Here is a 16,888-nt window from a genome sequence, read left to right on the forward strand (position 1 = left end):
TTAGTGGTGTCTACACTGGGGCTCAGGTCAGCATAACTGCTTCTTTCCCTCATGGGGTTTCAGAGCCAGGATCTCCGTCCAAGTGGGAACATCTACATGGCTAATTTTAGCCTTGTAACAAGGCCTGCAAGCCCAAGTCAATTGACTCAGGCTCTGAGACTCATTGCTGTGGAGGGGGGCAGGGGTAGAGTTTCAGTGTAGAGCATTTTGGATACATCTGACTCATTGCTGAAGGAACTGAGGGTGAATGGGTCATGCTGACCTTTGGGGAGGAGGTGCATAAGCGGGCAGAGTACATGTGCGACCCTTACTGGACATTGCTATTTGAACCTCTGAACTCCTGTGCAAGGGGTGCTGCTTCACAATAAGTGGAAGCCACATGTCCTGGAACTTGAAGAACCTTTTATATTTTTCTTAGACTGTCCTCTGCATGTTCCCACTCATGGGATAGTTTGGTAAGCAGTAGCCCTTCAATGGACGGTGGGACTCAGAGTCCTAACTGAGATTGAAATATTGCGCTAACAAAGTGAGTATCCAATCTAGACACTAGGCCTAAGGAGTAGTGTTTTGTAAATGTATCAAGCCCCCATGAAGCAGCCCTACAGATCTCAGTAATTGGAATGTGCCCATTGATGTGCTATAGAGGTAGCCACTGCTCTGGTGGAATGCGATCTTATTGCAATAGGGAAAGGAATAGATACTAGCTTACAACTTTCTTCCATACACAGTCTAAACCATCTAGATAATGGCTGTGAAGATATAGCCTAACCCTTACCATTAAGATAGTAGTCTAAAGTTTTCTTAGCACCTAAACTTTGATTTCCCTATGTGAGTGTGAGGTCTAGGGAAGAAAATTGGCTAAATGTATGATTAATTTGGAAGTCAGATACAAAGTTGGGAAGTAATCTAGGGTTAGGACAAAGTACAACTTTATCCTTGTGAAAGACTGCAAAGGGTGGAGCTGTCATGAAGATGTGTAACTCACTCACTTACTTGGCTGATGTTACTTGGCTATTATAAAAACTGTTTTAACAGAGAGGTGGAACAGAGAACAACCGGCCATAGGTTCAAATAGAGGCTTCATGAGCTGCTTTAGGACTGGAGGTCCCATGATGGAACCAGTGTCTGACTGGTGGATAAATATTGGCAAGTCCCTTCATTAATCTCTTAACTGTATTATGTGCAAAGACAGATATATTATCTGTGACTGCATGATGTGCCATTATAGCTGCTAAATGTTCTTTTAAAGAAGGTATGGAAAGACCTGATAGTTTTAATTGAATAGATATTCCCGAATATATTGAATTGGTGCCCATGGTGGATCTCCGTTTCTTCCTTATCCACCTCACAAACCTAGTCCACTTGAGATAAGACCTTCTACTTGATTGTCTTCTAGAGTTAATCAATACATGCTTCACTTCTAAAGGGCAAGATTTTTCAAGGTCCATTAAAGATCTATAGTCTGTGCAATCAGGTGTAGTGTTAGAGAGTTCAGCTAATAAATTCTGCTGTCTTGTTGAGATAATGGTCCAGTAACACTGCAAGAAGTTTGTGCGCTCCCTTGGAGAAATGAAGAGAGGCTGTGTACCACTGTTGTGTTGTCTTGAGCATCAGTAGGGACACTTTGAATTCTGTCTGGTGGCAAAGAGATTTAGGTTAGGAACTCCCACAGATTGAAGATGTCATCTATCACTTATTTCTTTAGTGAACATTTGTGTAGTTCCAATGCATGTGTGTGCAGCTGATCCGCTGGGCTGTTGTCCTTGTCTGCTAGGTGTACAGCAATGGGATAAATCCTGTGCTGGTTACACCTATCCTGTAACACAATTGCTTCCTTGAATAGTTGGGAAGAGTAAGCATGCTTCCTTGCTTATTCATGTAATACATTGCTGCTGCTGTTTTCTGTAACAACTTGCACCACCTTGTTCTGGATATGAAGTACAAAAGATCTGAGAACAAGAGGGGTTGCTCATAATTCTAGGATGTTTATGATCTGTCGCTTATTTTCTTGAGAGCTCTAATGACCTTGAACTGTTAGTCTGAGATATACTCCCCACCCTCTGTTGGGGTCATTCAAGATGACTGTCATCAATTGGTGTGTAAGGCAGAATGATACGCCCTTCAAAACATTTGTACATTGAGTCCACCATGTCAAGGAAAGCAGAATTTCTTCCAGGATGGTCAATCTTATGAACATCCTATCTGTACCTGATCTGTAATTTAACAAGTTCTCATTCTGAGCCTAGCATCAGGTATGACATATGGCTGAAGCCATGAGTTTTAGAAAGAACACTACTTTTTGGGTAGGACATTGATGGAGCACCCTTATCGTGGATTAAAGCTTAAAAAATATTTCTTCGGGCAGAAAAGCTCTGCCCTCATGAGAATCAAGACCTGCTCCTATGAAAGGGGTCTTCTGTGGAGGAAGCAGAAGGAATTATTCCATGTTTAACAAGAGTCTTAACCACTCAAAAAAGGAACATATATAGTGTATGTCCTTGAGATGGCCATCTTCTGGTGAGGCTCTGATGAGATAATCATCTAAATAAGAGTAAATGAAAGTACCCTGCCTACCATCTAAAATAAGCTACTATCAGAGATAGGCACTTCATAAAAACTCTGGAGTCAGTAGATAGGCCACCTTATATTGCAAATGATTCTGACCCGCTATGATGCAGCGATTCTTGGTGTGACTTGGTCTGATAAACATATAGAAAAATGCATCCTTTAGACTGAAAGCTGCAAACCAATCTAAAGTGGAAAGGTAAGGTATAATGGATGCTAGAGTTAACATATGGAAATGGAATCTTCAGATAAAGGCCTTGCACTTCCTCAGATACAAAACTGGATAATGCCCTCTGTATTTTTTAGTATCAGAAAATAGCTGGAAAAGAAGGTCTGACCTCTGACTTCACTCAGAACTTCCTCTCTTGCTTCCACTTGTAGTGGGGACTCAATTTCTGATCTTAACATGCTTTCATAAGAGGGGTCCCTGAATAGGGAAGGGAGAGGGGTGTTGGGTGGAGGAAGGGCTTTGAACTGAATGGAATATGCTTTTTCTGTTATCGCAGAATCTGCTTGTCCGATGTGATGGAATTCAATGTGTTGACACCGTGAGGAAGTTGGTTTCCAAAGAGTCAGGAGGGAGAGTTGGTGTAGATTGCTCTGAAGTTTCTGATCCTCATGTTAAACTTGATGGTTGACATTTGGACCAGAAGTAAAGTTGAAGGTCGTTTCCCTTTCATTTGTGGTTTAAGAAAGAGGTCTGCTCCTCTGGCGTGTCTGTGAGGAGGAAAGGGGTTTTTGCTGCTGAAAATGACATTGTTGGAAATAGTAAGATTGGGAATAAAACTGCCCATGGTACCTGAAGACAGGTCCAGAGGTCTTTCTCCCACTTGGTTGGAAGACATCCAAAGATCTTGCTGTAGACCTTGTGTCCTTCAACTTCTCCAGTATCTCATCAGTATTATTACTAAATAACCTATCACCTTCAAACGGAAGGTCGTCTGCATTTGAGTTGATTTCTGGAGAAAGAGTAGAGGACCTCAGCCATTCATATCTTCAAAGTATAACAACATAAAAGGAGGCTCTAATTACATGTTTTGCCATTGTCTGAACTTCAGTTATTAAAGATGCCAGCAACTTACGCTGTTCCTCAGGGAGTGCATTTGCAAACACAGAAATCTGTTCCTATAAGTGATACTGAAACTGTGACATCACTGCCTGGGAATTTGCCATTTATACCAAGTGAAGCAGAATGAGATTATCCTCTTCTATGTCTATGGTCCACTGCTGCCACTAGTAGAGAATTGGTATTAGGGTGCATATGAAAGAGAGTAAACCTCTCATATAGTAGCTGATACAACTTGTCAGCCTTTTTTTTTTTTTTTAAGTGTTTAACAAGACAAAAGGGTAGACCAAATGGCTTACACTGGTTGCAATAATCCATCTAAAATTGGGAGAGAGGGAGAGTTTATTCTTTGATGGAGGTCCTAGGATCTGAAGATTTCCTCCAGTGTGACAGATGGCAGCTTCAAAGTCCTGACCATTCAGCATTATGAAACTGCAAAGCATCCTCAGAAGAGAAAGGAAGCTGAAGCAACCCCACAATTTTCATCTGGGAAAAGTTCAGCTTCCAGTTAATAACATAAGAATGGCAGTACTGGGTCAGACCAAAGGTCCATATAGCCCAGTATCCTGTCTACTGACAGTGGCCAATGCCTGGTGCCCCAGAGGGAGTGAACCCAACAGGCAATGATCAAGTGATCTTTCTCCTGCCATCCATCTCCACCCTCTGACAAACAGAGGCTAGGGACACCTTTCCTTACCCATCCTGGCTAATATCCATTAATGGACTTAACCTCCATGAATTTATCCAGTTCTCTTTTAAATGCTGTGTGACAAAGTTCTTCCTCTATCTTAGTGGGTCCTGCATTCATTTGCAGATTTGTTCACCTCAGAGATTCACCATGTGGGTCAGCGAACAGCCTAGAGACCTTCCTCTCTGGTACAAAACCCACAGTCCAGGTCAATTCCTCCTGTGTCTGATCAGAAGTTGGGAGGTTTGGGGGGAACCCAGGCCCTCCCTCTACTCCGGGTTCCAACCCAAGGCCCTGTGGATTGCAGCTATCTAGAGTGCTTCCTGGAACAGCTACGTGACAGCTACAACTCCCTGGGCTACTTCCCCATGGCCTCCTCCCAACACCTTCTTTATCCTTACCACAGGACCTTTCTCCTGGTGTCTGATAATACTTGTACTCTTCAGTCCTCCAGCAATATGCCTTCCTACTCTCCACTCCTAGTGCCTCTTGCTCCTAGCTCCTCACATGCACACTACAAACTGAAGGGAGGTCGTTTTTAAACTCAGGTGCCCTGATTAGCCAGCCTGTCCTAACTGATTCGAGCAGTTTCTTCTTAATTGGCTCCAGGTGTCCTAATTAGCCTGCCTGCCTTAATTGGTTCCTGCTTGTTCTGGAACTGCCCCTGTTACCTTACCCAGGGAAAAGGGATCTACTTAACCTGGGACTAATATATCTGCCTTCTAACACTCTCCTGTAGCCATCTGGCCTGACCCTGTCAGAGCTGTTATAGTCCTAGTCTTCATTCCATTTCTTCCATTTTTATTCCATTTCTTCCTCTAATACATTGTCAGGCACTGTAGTGGGAGAGTGCTCCAGAAACCAGGAGACATGACCAGGTCTGGGAACCTCTGATTGATGGAGCGAGTCTCTTCCTGGTCCCTGGATGGAGAGGCATTCCTGCAACTATGGAACATCTCTGTAGTACCTAGCAACAAACATTAGTGCTATCCAGCCTTGGGTGGGCCTTGTCAGTTGTGCCAGTAACTAACCTTGAGCACCATATTGCATCTTGAAGGGTGAGATGTATGCAATGTATCTAGATGTATACTCTCTCTTTGGCAGTGAAACTCAGAGGAATATCTGTAATATTGGCACGATCCAATTTTTCCTCAGACTGTTTCCAGCCTTGGATATGACATAGATGCTATTGGTGAAGCTATGTGAACTGGCATGTGCAAAATGGAGAAGGGTGAAATAACGTTACTAGGAGAGGCTGAAGGTGTTTTAGGGGACAGAAGGGAAATGTCTGGGGAAATCTGAGATAAGTCATCCAGCCTCCTTTGTTTCTCAGGTGGGTTTGTACAAGAAGGTAAAGTTGCAGAAAGTTACCTTTTCTCCCTTCTAGATGAAGAGTCTTGTGGATCCAGCAAATGATCCAACTGCAAATTCATGTGATGCTGTTGTGCCACCACAGTGAGAGTAAGTTGAGTAAACTGGTACTGAAGCTACCACTGATTCCAGAATTTCTTTGGATCCACTGCAATCCTCGGAACTGGGAAATGATTTTTACACAAAGATTTACCCTCATCTGAGATTCTAGTCTTTGGGCATGTCTATATGGAGTCTTTGTGTGCAGCAAAAAGGGGTGTAAATCTACAACACACCAGCCTGCTGAAAACTGAGTTGCAACATAGACCCTGCTACCGCATGCTAGTGTGCTTTGATGTACTGCTGTTTTGGGGTTTAGAATTAGTTGTTCTTGGCTCTTCCTCTGACAGACCTGAGAAGTCTCATGAATGTGATTTAGCCTGCTTATAGGAGCCTTTTTGTCCTGCACAGACTTTTTCAGAACTGATATAGGTAGAACTGATGATTCATTTTGTGGTTTGGCTCTTATCTCAGATGCTGACACTGATAAAGTATCTTAGTGCTTCAAAGTCAGATCTGATGACTTAGGAACTGACTGCTCAGCAGCCTTGGAACCTGATTCTGAGACCAGAGTCTTTTGCATAGTGGTCATCTTCTTTGACCCAGAGGCAATAACAGTCTTTGTGACTGAGGCCATGTCTACATCTAAAATTTTGCAGCGCTGGTTGTTACAGCTGTATTAGTACAGCTGTATAGGGCCAGCGCTGCAGAGTGGCCACACTTACAGCAACCAGTGCTGCAAGTGGTGTTAGATGTGGCCACACTGCAGCGCTGTTGGGCGGCTTCAAGGGAGGTTCGGGGAACGCGAGAGCAAACCGCGGCGAAGCTGGTCTCCTTTCCCGGTTTGCTCTCTCGTTCCCCGAACCCCCGAACAAGCAGGTCTCCTTCCCTGCGGTTTGCTGGGTGGTTCGGGGAACGCGAGAGCAAACCCGGGAAAGGAGACCAGCTTCGCCGCGGTTTGCTCTCGCGTTCCCCGAACAAGCAGGTCTCCTTCCCTGCGGTTTGCAGGGTGGTTCCGGGAAACGCGAGAGCAAACCGCGGCGAAGCTGGTCTCCTTTCCCGGTTTGCTCTCGCGTTCCCGGAACCACCCAGCAAACCTCAGGGAAGGAGACCTGCTTGCTCGGGGTTCGGGGAACGCGAGAGCAAACCGCGGCGAAGCTGGTCTCCTTTCCCGGTTTGCTCTCGCGTTCCCGGAACCACCCAGCAAACCGCAGGGAAGGAGACCTGCTTGCTCGGGGTTCGGGGAACGCGAGAGCAAACCGCGGCGAAGCTGGTCTCCTTTCCCGGTTTGCTCTCGCGTTCCCGGAACCACCCAGCAAACCGCAGGGAAGGAGACCTGCTTGCTCGGGGTTCGGGGAACGCGAGAGCAAACCGGGGAAGGAGACCAGCTTGATTACCAGAGGCTTCCTCAGGTATGCTGGGATACCTGCTTATTCCACGGAGGTCAAGAAAAGCGCTGGTAAGTGTCTATATTTGATTACCAGCGCTGGATCACCAGCGCTGGATCCTCTACACCCGAGACAAAACGGGAGTACGGCCAGCGCTGCAAACAGGGAGTTGCAGCGCTGGTGGTGCCCTGCAGATGTGTACACCTCCTAAGTTGCAGCGCTGTAACTCCCTCACCAGCGCTGCAACTTTCTGATGTAGACAAGCCCTGAGTCTCTCAGAAGTGTCAGATCTAAGACGATTCACAGCCAGAGCTTCCTGAACCAATAGAGCTTGCAGCCTGTTCTGGTGCTTCTTGTGCACTCTTGGAGTACATGTGCTGCAGACAGAGCATCTTGGAGGACAGTAGCCTTCGCCAAGGCATGCCAAACATTTAGTACTGGCGTCTAACTCCATGAAGACTGCTGGGCCAGAGGCACACCTTTTAAAGCCAGGTCTCTTTGCCTTCAGATGTTTCATGAAACCAGTAGCCAGAAACTATAAACTAAACTAAGAATGAAACTTTTCCTTATCAAACTAACTAAACCTTATCCTATGATTAACACTAACAAAAAAACAGTACACTACACTAAATTAGGGCCCCATATTTTTCTTGAAAGAAGGATCTGAAGGATCGAAAATGATTCCCTTGCCTCTGTTGTGTCTAGAAGGAACTGAGGTTGCTGAGCATGGCCCCCCCCCTTTTTATAGCCTCACCCTCTGAATGCTCAGGTACACGGAAGGGGAGGAGGATGATTGCTCAAATGAGCTCTGCTTATCAGAAGATTGTGCCGTCCAGGGCAGCACCCGCTGGTGCATCCCATGAATGGGAATATGCAGTGGACACTTAAAGAACTGATTTGTAGTGTGGATGCAATGTATCAGTGTAAGGACAAACAATGTGATTTCATGCACTCAGATACAAAGATGATGGACACATTTGAAAACATTAGATTCTTCCTGCAACATTGCACTTGCCTACTACAAATGGACTCTTAATAACTGAGGTACTGTTTCTTGCTCCAAGATATTGAAAAGAAGAGAGATGTCTAATTACATCCATATTTATAGCTCTAGGCAGATATTTCATCAGGCCCAGGAGCTTAAGTTTTCTTTAATGTTCAGATGGAGAAGACTTTATCCACATCGGTGAGCAGTTACTCACATGATCAGAGCTACTGACTTCAATGTATCAGTTTGTATGAGTAAGTGCTCATCAATATGAGTAAAGGGTTCACAATCTGCCATTTATGAGTATAGGATACTATAAAAGCTTTCCTGCATTAATTTATTTCATATATGAAAGTGAAGTCTCTGTGATAGTTGATTCACAATTCAGTAGGTCATTAAAAGAGTTGCATCATTCTATAGGATACTCTGTTAGCAAGCAATTCACTTCCATCTGTCATATGCTAAGGAGCAGTTTATCCACTCTGCTGGGCCAAGGACTCTTCTAAACACTTAGTGAAATTTTTGTTTCTCGCTTTGACCTTCTTATGTCTGTTGTTCATGTGCTGTCTTATACCACCTGATAATTTGCAGATTTCTTTTCACACTTTTCATCAAAGACCTTTGGTTTGCGTTTTTTCTGAATATTTTTTGTCCTCTATGACAGCTTTATGCTGGCCTGCAGGGCTTGCTGATGGCCAAATCATTTTCACTAGACCAATCTTCCTTTCAGTGTATCTTGAACGCAAATATCTGAACGACAACCAATTCCAGTTGTTCAAAAATATATAGTCAATTCTTCTTCACAATCTATTGAAGCATCTTTGTATTTGTGGAGCATTTGTTTTTGTTCCATGTCATATCCATCAGGACACAGATACAAACAACCTTCAATTTTTAAGATGAGAAAAAACTGCTCTTTCTTATCCTGTTGAGTCTTCAAAACCCTTACCTAAATTCCTCTCTTCACCTTATCTTCCTGCTATAAAATATCACTTCTCAGTTGGACTAGGATGACACACTCTCTTTAATAGTTTAAAATTCTTTTACATTCATTGTCACTTCCTCTTCACCGATTATATGAAATACAGTTTTGGTCTTCTGCACATTCAAGGCTTTGGAAGATCTTATCCAGAAAGCAGAGGAAGAATTTCGATGCAACAGTATCTAATTTTGTAAATCCACGCCCTCTGCTCAATCTGCTTATTCTCCTTGTTTTGCTTAACTGTTGCCGCACTATTTATGTAGCTATTTCAGAACTCTTACCTTTGTATTTTTCTACTTCTTACTCTTCTGTTTACAAAACTAGTTTTACTTTCACCAACTTCGAAGGCCTCTCCTTATCTTCAGAAGTCACATGCAACTGTTTGTAGCCAACACCCTTTCTTCAAAACTTTTTTCACTCTCTGCAGGTGATTTATGATTCTGCTGTGCAGTCACAAATAAGGAAAACTGGGCAATGCACACAGAAAACTCCCAACCATGGCTTCTGAGTGCCATTTGCAATAATAAAAAGCTTTCTTGTGAACTGGATGAGGTATTGTTGGATTTCCTGGAAGTTCCACAGCTGCAGTTTAAAGCTGTGTTATATCATTTGTTTCTTAGTTTTCTCTAGCAGCAGTGATGCGATGTACATACATCTAAATGCAAAACTGGATGTTCCAAATTCCTTAATACCTTTTGTTGTTGGTCTATTTTAAAAGTAAATAATGTTTAGAATAAATTAAAAGCTTGTTCACAAAAGTTGTACAGTCTCACACAGACCTCACACCCTACATCTGTACATCAGCCTTGAAGTCCTGAGATACTGAGTGTCGACTTGTTGGGTTGTTGATCCTGCATTTATTTTTAGTGCTAGAAAGCACTTTAAAAAAAAGTGAAAAATGAAGCCTTTAAGTGATCTTTCTGCAGATATTTTCCTTACTGGAAATCAGGGACACAACCCCATGCTCCAGATGATCCTAAACCTCCAACTTGCCAGAAGCTGGAATTGGAAACCAGAGGATGGATCACTTGAAATTGCCCTGTTCTGTTCATTCCCTCTGAAACATTTGCCACTGGCCACTGTCAGAAGACTGGATATTGGGCTAGATGGACCTCTAGTGTGACCCACTATGCCCATTCTTATGTTCTAAATCAGATCTGTGAATAGTTACTTTGTTATTCTGTTAGAAACATCAGTAGGAAAAGAAAAGGATGAAGGCAAATCTTTTCTTCTTCAAAAAGACCTGCTATGTTATGGGATTCTCTAACAGGGACTCAGCACTTCCAGGGCTTTAGAAACCAACTAGCAGGCATTTAATTTCCTTTTCATGTGGATCTTTGGAAAACACCTACAGTTGCCTGGAAAACAGGTGGTTTTATTTTGTCCCATAGGATAAAAAATAAAATCCGTTTTCACATTTAAACTGTAAACATTCTAAGGAATAGACTGGGCAGACAAGGCACTTTCAAGTGTTAAACTGATAGTGTGATGTAGAAAAAACTGAAGGGAAGTGATAGGACTCTCTGTAGAAGTTTGTTCACATTAATGAGATAATGGACGAATGATGATTTGGGGTTCTCATATTGCATTGGCTGACTCCTACCTAAACTAGTGATGTGAATGGTCTGTGGAGGTTTGGCTAGTCATTGGATGCTGGCTCTCCTTGTTTCTACCCTAGAGAAACAAAACTGGTGGAAGGGGATGATTGAGGAAAAAAAGGCAAAACAGACAGTGAGAGTTCTTTTCTCCCTCCTCCCCCACATAAAAGAAACACTTATTGCACTAATGACAGGTAAAAATACATACATACTTTCCTAATATTTTTCCATGTAATCAATACTTTCCATAGAGGTGTCATGCAATAGCAAATGGCACATGAAATGGTGTCTTTGAGACCTCTCTGTTAAGATGCAGTCCACATTTGAGAACCTATGCACTGGCATAATCAAACAAATGAACTTATCCTAAGAAAGGGAAACATTACTAGAGGTTATGTCTGTGCCATATGCGTAACATGTCTAAGCAAACTTTATTTAGAAGGACTTGTCCTTCAGCGTCATTTTGGGATAGGAGTTTCAGTATATACAGGTGAGCATTACACATGTATTGTAGTATTTTACCAAAATCCTTATCCAAAGAGACATTTTCTGAGCATGCCAAATTTGCACGCTTCTAATACAGTGGCATAGCCAATGCTGCTTCACATTTAATTCCATCAACATTTCTGTTGACTGATGACTGCTTTTTTTGAAAGGTCATATTTCTGCCACTTTAAATCATAATGCAAGCTTATCATATTTGTCTTTAGCTCTATTGTAATTTTGATTTCATAAAAGTGACTTAAATCCTTCAATCCTTTTTTTTTTAAATAAAGAATTTAAAAAATGGAAACCACTCCAATTTCAACCATTGCTACATGGGTTTCAGACTTTTTTGCAGAGAAGTTCAAGCTCAAAACAAACAAATGGGTTTGTTTTAAAACAAAAGTTTGCATATTGTCAAAAAGATTTATCCATGCCATGGATATATAAATGAATCAGTTAGGCCCCAATCCTGTAAGCTGTTCCATGTGGGCGGATGCTGAGGCATATGCAAAACCCTGTTGAAACAAGGTGGACTCCAGATGGGCATGGGTTCTTAGGTATCATATGCAAGATCAGTGCCTTAGAATGCCATTTTAAAAGGGTAACTGAGCACTTGCAACTCCATCTGGAAATAAATGGGAGCTGAGAATGATAGTTTCCTCTAAATATTAAGGTTTAATCTTTAATGCACCTTTCAGCAATGGTATTTTTAAGAACATTTTAAAAAATGGCATGATATATTTAAGTTGAACAAATAGCTAAAATGTATTCATATTTCAGATTTCTTATTTACAAATGCAACTGCACACCAACTCCAAATTGTGAATTTCCTCATGTTTAAATCCAAATGTACTAGAATGAAGCTGAAGAAATTTATGATTTGGAACTGAAGGCACACAGTTCTGTTTGAGCTTCATTTCCTGTCATTTTCCTTTGAAGGAGCAGCATTAATTTTGAACTTGCACCCTTTAAAAACGGGTAGAGAAAATAAATTGAATTACGGCGTCCCTTTGAGATGCTAGATAAGTTTGAATGTTTTTTCAAATAACACCTTAGTTCCACAGATGCATTGTAAAATTAAATGATGGAGAACCTGTTATAATGCAAGGCCTTCAATCTTGCAAAGGTTTATGTGTGTGCTCAACTTTATGCCTATGAGTAGTCTTATTGAACTAAGTGGAATTATTCACAAACATGACATTAAACATGTATAAATCTTTACAAGACTGTGGTCCAATCTCGTAAAGACAGGAATTTCAGTGCAAGTCTAAGGCTAAATCCACACGGTGAGGTAGAGGTGTGATTCTCATCTCCTATACACATACTTGTGCTAGCTCACATCTGAGCTAGAATGCAAAAATAGTGTAGCTGTGATAGCATGGGCAGTAATGAGCAGCAGTACATGGTACCCTGTGTACAAACTTGCCTGCACCCCAGGTGTACGTACTTGGAGCAGCTAGCCTGTGCTACCATGGCCCATAATACCACCACTACACTACTATTTTTAGTGTGCTAGCTCACGTGAGAGCTAGTGCCTGAGCAAGCTGGGAATCATACCCCTAGCTCATATGTAGAAGTAGCCTAAGGGGCTAAAGAGACCCAGAGATGAGGTCAAAGTAAAGCAATCGGTACAAGTTACATCACTATATATGCCAAACATATGTAAACACACACAAAAAACCTTTGTCTGAAATGAAAATGAAGTTCTAATATATGAACAAGGGAAATGAGTTAATTATTGAAATTATTCTTTTAATTGTAAGAAGGGTCTTCCCCACCCAACACTCTTGCTTCAGATATTTGGAATAACTATTTTGTAAAGAATATTATGCTTCATTAATAAGATGGGGCCACAGTAATTGTTAATTTGGGGCCAGTTACCATCCCACTAAAATTGATGAGAGTTTTGTAATAGTACCAGGTCTTGGCCCTTTGTTTCTAAAGCTCCCATTGATGCACTCATCAAGTGCAGCACACAATCCAGTATGTGTTACTGAAGAGCTGTGAATTCTGGCAACTGGGCATTACCCTTTTTTAAAAGAAAAGGATGCATTGATGCATGGTTTGGAAAAGGTGGCTTAAATTTTGCAGCTGATATGGTGCTAAAACATGCATGTCCTTCTCTACAATATTCAGCACAAGTTTCCCAGTGTTATTAAACAATTATTTTCCCCAAACTGGGATCCTTGGACCATGGGTCTGTTGCAAAGCTACTGTCAGATGTTCTTAGCTCATATTCCACTGCTAAATTACATCAAAAGCTAAAACTCAGAATAGGTCAGTAAATGGGAGAAAAATCAGTACAATTTTCATTTTTGGTTGAGATTTAACCAGAATTTTCCACCTAATTCTATACATTATATTCTATACAAGGATATTACACATGATTATGACTGGGAGGTGGGGTGTCCATGAGACCTTTTTATAGGGCATACCACATATAATAAAATGTTTGGGAACCCTTGTTCTACCTCACGGACTTCCCAGCTCAAAACCTAGTTTCTTCCATGCCCAAACCTTAATTACTCTTGCCCTCAGTTGCTGTTCTATTGTATAACTCCCCAAGACTTTAGGTGACTGTCTGTACGAATGCTGCACTACAAAATAAATGTGGATTGTATTGTTCTGGCCATTTGTTTAATCTTGGTCATTCAGGTGAGCAATTAAGACGAAGTTCTGGGCTGCCTTTGAGGTGGGGTTGAAAAGGGGTGCAATGGGAGGCGGAGCAGTCAGTACACAGATTGCATTCAGGGTGTGAGAGGTGGCACTCAAGATGACCCTTCAGCATATTTTTGGGGCAGCACGAAGGGAGAAAACCTCTGATTGCTGGGTGGGTGTGTGGGAAGAATAACTCACCAGTCTTCCCAGACCAATGTAGGAGTGGGGACACCCTAAGGCTGCCCATCAGGATATTGGGGTGCACAATGACATCCCCACAGTGGGTCCCACACATGAGTATGGGGGATACCCTCAAACTACCCCCAACAAATTAGGGTGGGGGTCACCCCCAAGGCTGTGCCCCAATTTCAGCACACTGGAGGCAGGAGGACACCCCCTCAGCTTAATATATGAGGGTGGAGGTCACCCACTCAGGCTGCCCTTAACTTCAGCATACTGGAATTGGGAGGAACACACCCCAAGCTGTCCCCCCTTTAGCACCCTGGAAGTAGGGGACACCCACCGTTCAGCCCAGTGGGGGTATCCCCAGGCTACCCTTCACTTCAGCACACTGAAAGTGGAGGGGCACACCAGAGCTGCCCCTGCAGATACAGGACCACTCCCCAGCTTAACATATGGGGTGGAGGTCACCCCCCTCCAGGCTACCCCCCTTCAGCACACTAGAGGCAGGGGGCCACCCGCCCAGTTCAGCCCAGCGGGGCTGGGGGCATTCGGGCTGGGCAGTCTCCGCTCCGCTCCCCTCCCCCCCAGAGGCCGCTGCCCCCGGGCCTCCCGCTCTGTGGTGTCCGGGGAGGGGGGAGCGAGGGGGGGCGGTCCCTGCCCGTGGGGGGGAGCGAAGCTGCTGCAGCCCCCTCCCCCGCCCGCTCTCTCGCTGCCTCCTTCCCTCTCCGCTCGGCCGGGCTGCGCTGCCGCCGCCGCCGCTTCCATCTTGTCCCCCCCCTTCGCTTCCCCCCCGCAGCAGCAGCCACCGGAGCCGCGGCGGCGGAGCGAGCGGGGCTCCGGGCGCGGCGTGGGGAGCAGCGGAGCCGGGCCGGCCGGGCTCGGAGCCGCCGCGGTGGGGGCATGCGGGGGCGGCGCTGAGGCGACAGCAGCGGAGGCGGCGGAGCAGACCCGACCCAGCCGACATCTTGTCTCCCCCCCCGCGCACCCCCCGGCCCTGTGAGCCCGTCCGCCCCGTGCGGGGAGGCGGCGCGGGAGAGCCGGAGCCGGAGCCGCCGCCGCGGCTGAGGAGGGAGGAGCAGGCGGCGGCAGCGCGGCCAGGTAAAGCGGAGCCCGCGGGGCCGGCACCCCACCCCGGGGGTCGCAGGAAGGTGACGCGGACAGGGCGGCGGCTTTCCCCGGGCCGGGCCGGGCCGGGCGCGGGCCGGGCTTGGGGCGGGGGAGCGCGGCAGCCTCTGTGGCGCCTTATAGCGAGGGCAGCAAAAAGGGGTGGCGACCGGTGGGGGGGAAAGCTGGGGCAATAACCCCCCCGCCATCTTGTCCCCCCGAACGGGGTAGCCCCGCCCACCTTCTCCCACACCATTGGCCGAGGTGGGATCGAGACCCACCTCTCGTGCTCTTCCACTTGCCTTGTGCTATCATTGGTCTCAATGGTCGGATGGACAGCGACAGCAGCCAATGGCAACGGCGAGCTGGCTGCCCTTCCCCCCGCGTACCCTCCGCCAGTGTAACCAGAGGAGGGATTTTCCCCGCTGAAGGTCTCGGGAATGCTGCAAAAGCGACAGACCACCCCACCTCATCGCGTCCATCCCCTGCTGAGACCTGGCACAGCTCACTGCATGCACCATCCCCCTGCCATGGGCTAACCCACCTCAGCCTTGGGGGGAGGGCCCTGCTGAGACCTGGCACAGCTCAGGGCATGCACCATACCCCTGCCATGGGCTAACCCACCTCAGCCTTGGGGGGAGGGCCCTGCTGAGACCTGCCACAGCTCACTGCATGCACCATTCCCCTGCCATGGGCTAACCCACCTCAGCCTTGGGGGGAGGGCCCTGCTGAGACCTCGCACAGCTCACTGCATGCACCATACCCCTGCCATGGGCTAACCCACCTCAGCCTTGGGGGGAGGGCCCTGCTGAGACCTGGCACAGCTCAGGGCATGCACCATACCCCTGCCATGGGCTAACCCACCTCAGCCTTGGGGGGAGGGCCCTGCTGAGACCTGGCACAGCTCACTGCATGCACCATACCCCTGCCATGGGCTAACCCACCTCAGCCTTGGGGGGAGGGCCCTGCTGAGACCTCGCACAGCTCACTGCATGCACCATACCCCTGCCATGGGCTAACCCACCTCAGCCTTGGGGGGAGGGCCCTGCTGAGACCTCGCACAGCTCACTGCATGCACCATCCCCCTGCCATGGGCTAACCCACCTCAGCCTTGGGGGGAGGGCCCTGCTGAGACCTGGCACAGCTCGCTGCATGCACCATCCCCATGCCATGGGCTAACCCACCTCAGCCTTGGGGGGAGGGCCCTGCTGAGACCTCGCACAGCTCACTGCATGCACCATCCCCCTGCCATGGGCTAACCCACCTCAGCCTTGGGGGGAGGGCCCTGCTGAGACCTGGCACAGCTCGCTGCATGCACCATCCCCATGCCATGGGCTAACCCACCTCAGCCTTGGGGGAAGGCCCTGCTGAGACCTGGCACAGCTCAGGGCATGCCCCATCCCCCTGCCATGGGCTGACCCACCTCAGCCTTAGGGGAGGCCCCCTGCAGAGATCTGGCACAGCTCACTGCATGCATCATACCTCTGAGAGGAGCTTTCTCCTAAGTCCTTATACATCTCATTGCATGCACTGTCTGCTGAGAGAGGTTCGCTGCTGAGCTCATTTCATGCATCATCTGTTGCCTGACAAAGTTCACTGCTAGCACCATCCTCCATAAGAGGATCTTCTCTGCTGAGACCTGATATGGCTCATTGGCATACTCCATCCCTGGTGAGGAGTTGCCTTCTTAGGCCTGATACAGCTTAGTACGTGTACCATTCTCCTGAGAGAGGCTCTGTGCTGAGGTCTGACAGGTCATTGTATGCACCATC

General features: G+C 46.1%; 1 protein-coding gene and 1 long non-coding RNA gene across 6 annotated transcripts in view; one reads left to right on the forward strand and one right to left on the reverse strand.

Annotated features, from left to right (window-relative positions):
- Positions 1 to 16,085, reverse strand: part of LOC127052716 (uncharacterized) — a 21,433-nt gene extending 5,348 nt beyond the window's left edge. The window contains exons 1-3 of one of the 2 annotated variants that reach the window (XR_007774874.1): positions 15,981 to 16,085; positions 15,741 to 15,820; positions 15,398 to 15,660 (exon numbers count right to left, since the gene is read on the reverse strand). This is a non-coding gene — a long non-coding RNA (uncharacterized LOC127052716). Of the gene's footprint in view, positions 1 to 15,397; positions 15,661 to 15,740; positions 15,860 to 15,980 lie in introns of those variants that run through there. The other variant, XR_007774873.1, reaches the window with a different exon arrangement.
- Positions 14,924 to 16,888, forward strand: part of BRPF3 (bromodomain and PHD finger containing 3) — a 50,864-nt gene continuing 48,899 nt past the window's right edge. For 3 of the 4 annotated variants that reach the window (XM_050956592.1, XM_050956593.1, XM_050956594.1), the window contains exon 1: positions 14,925 to 15,110. The gene's annotated coding sequence lies outside the window, so the exon portion shown is untranslated. Of the gene's footprint in view, positions 15,111 to 16,888 lie in introns of all 4 variants that reach the window. The other variant, XM_050956595.1, reaches the window with a different exon arrangement.

The sequence above is a fragment of the Gopherus flavomarginatus genome, chromosome 5, assembly GCF_025201925.1.
Source record: "Gopherus flavomarginatus isolate rGopFla2 chromosome 5, rGopFla2.mat.asm, whole genome shotgun sequence".
Taxonomy (NCBI): domain Eukaryota; kingdom Metazoa; phylum Chordata; order Testudines; family Testudinidae; genus Gopherus; species Gopherus flavomarginatus.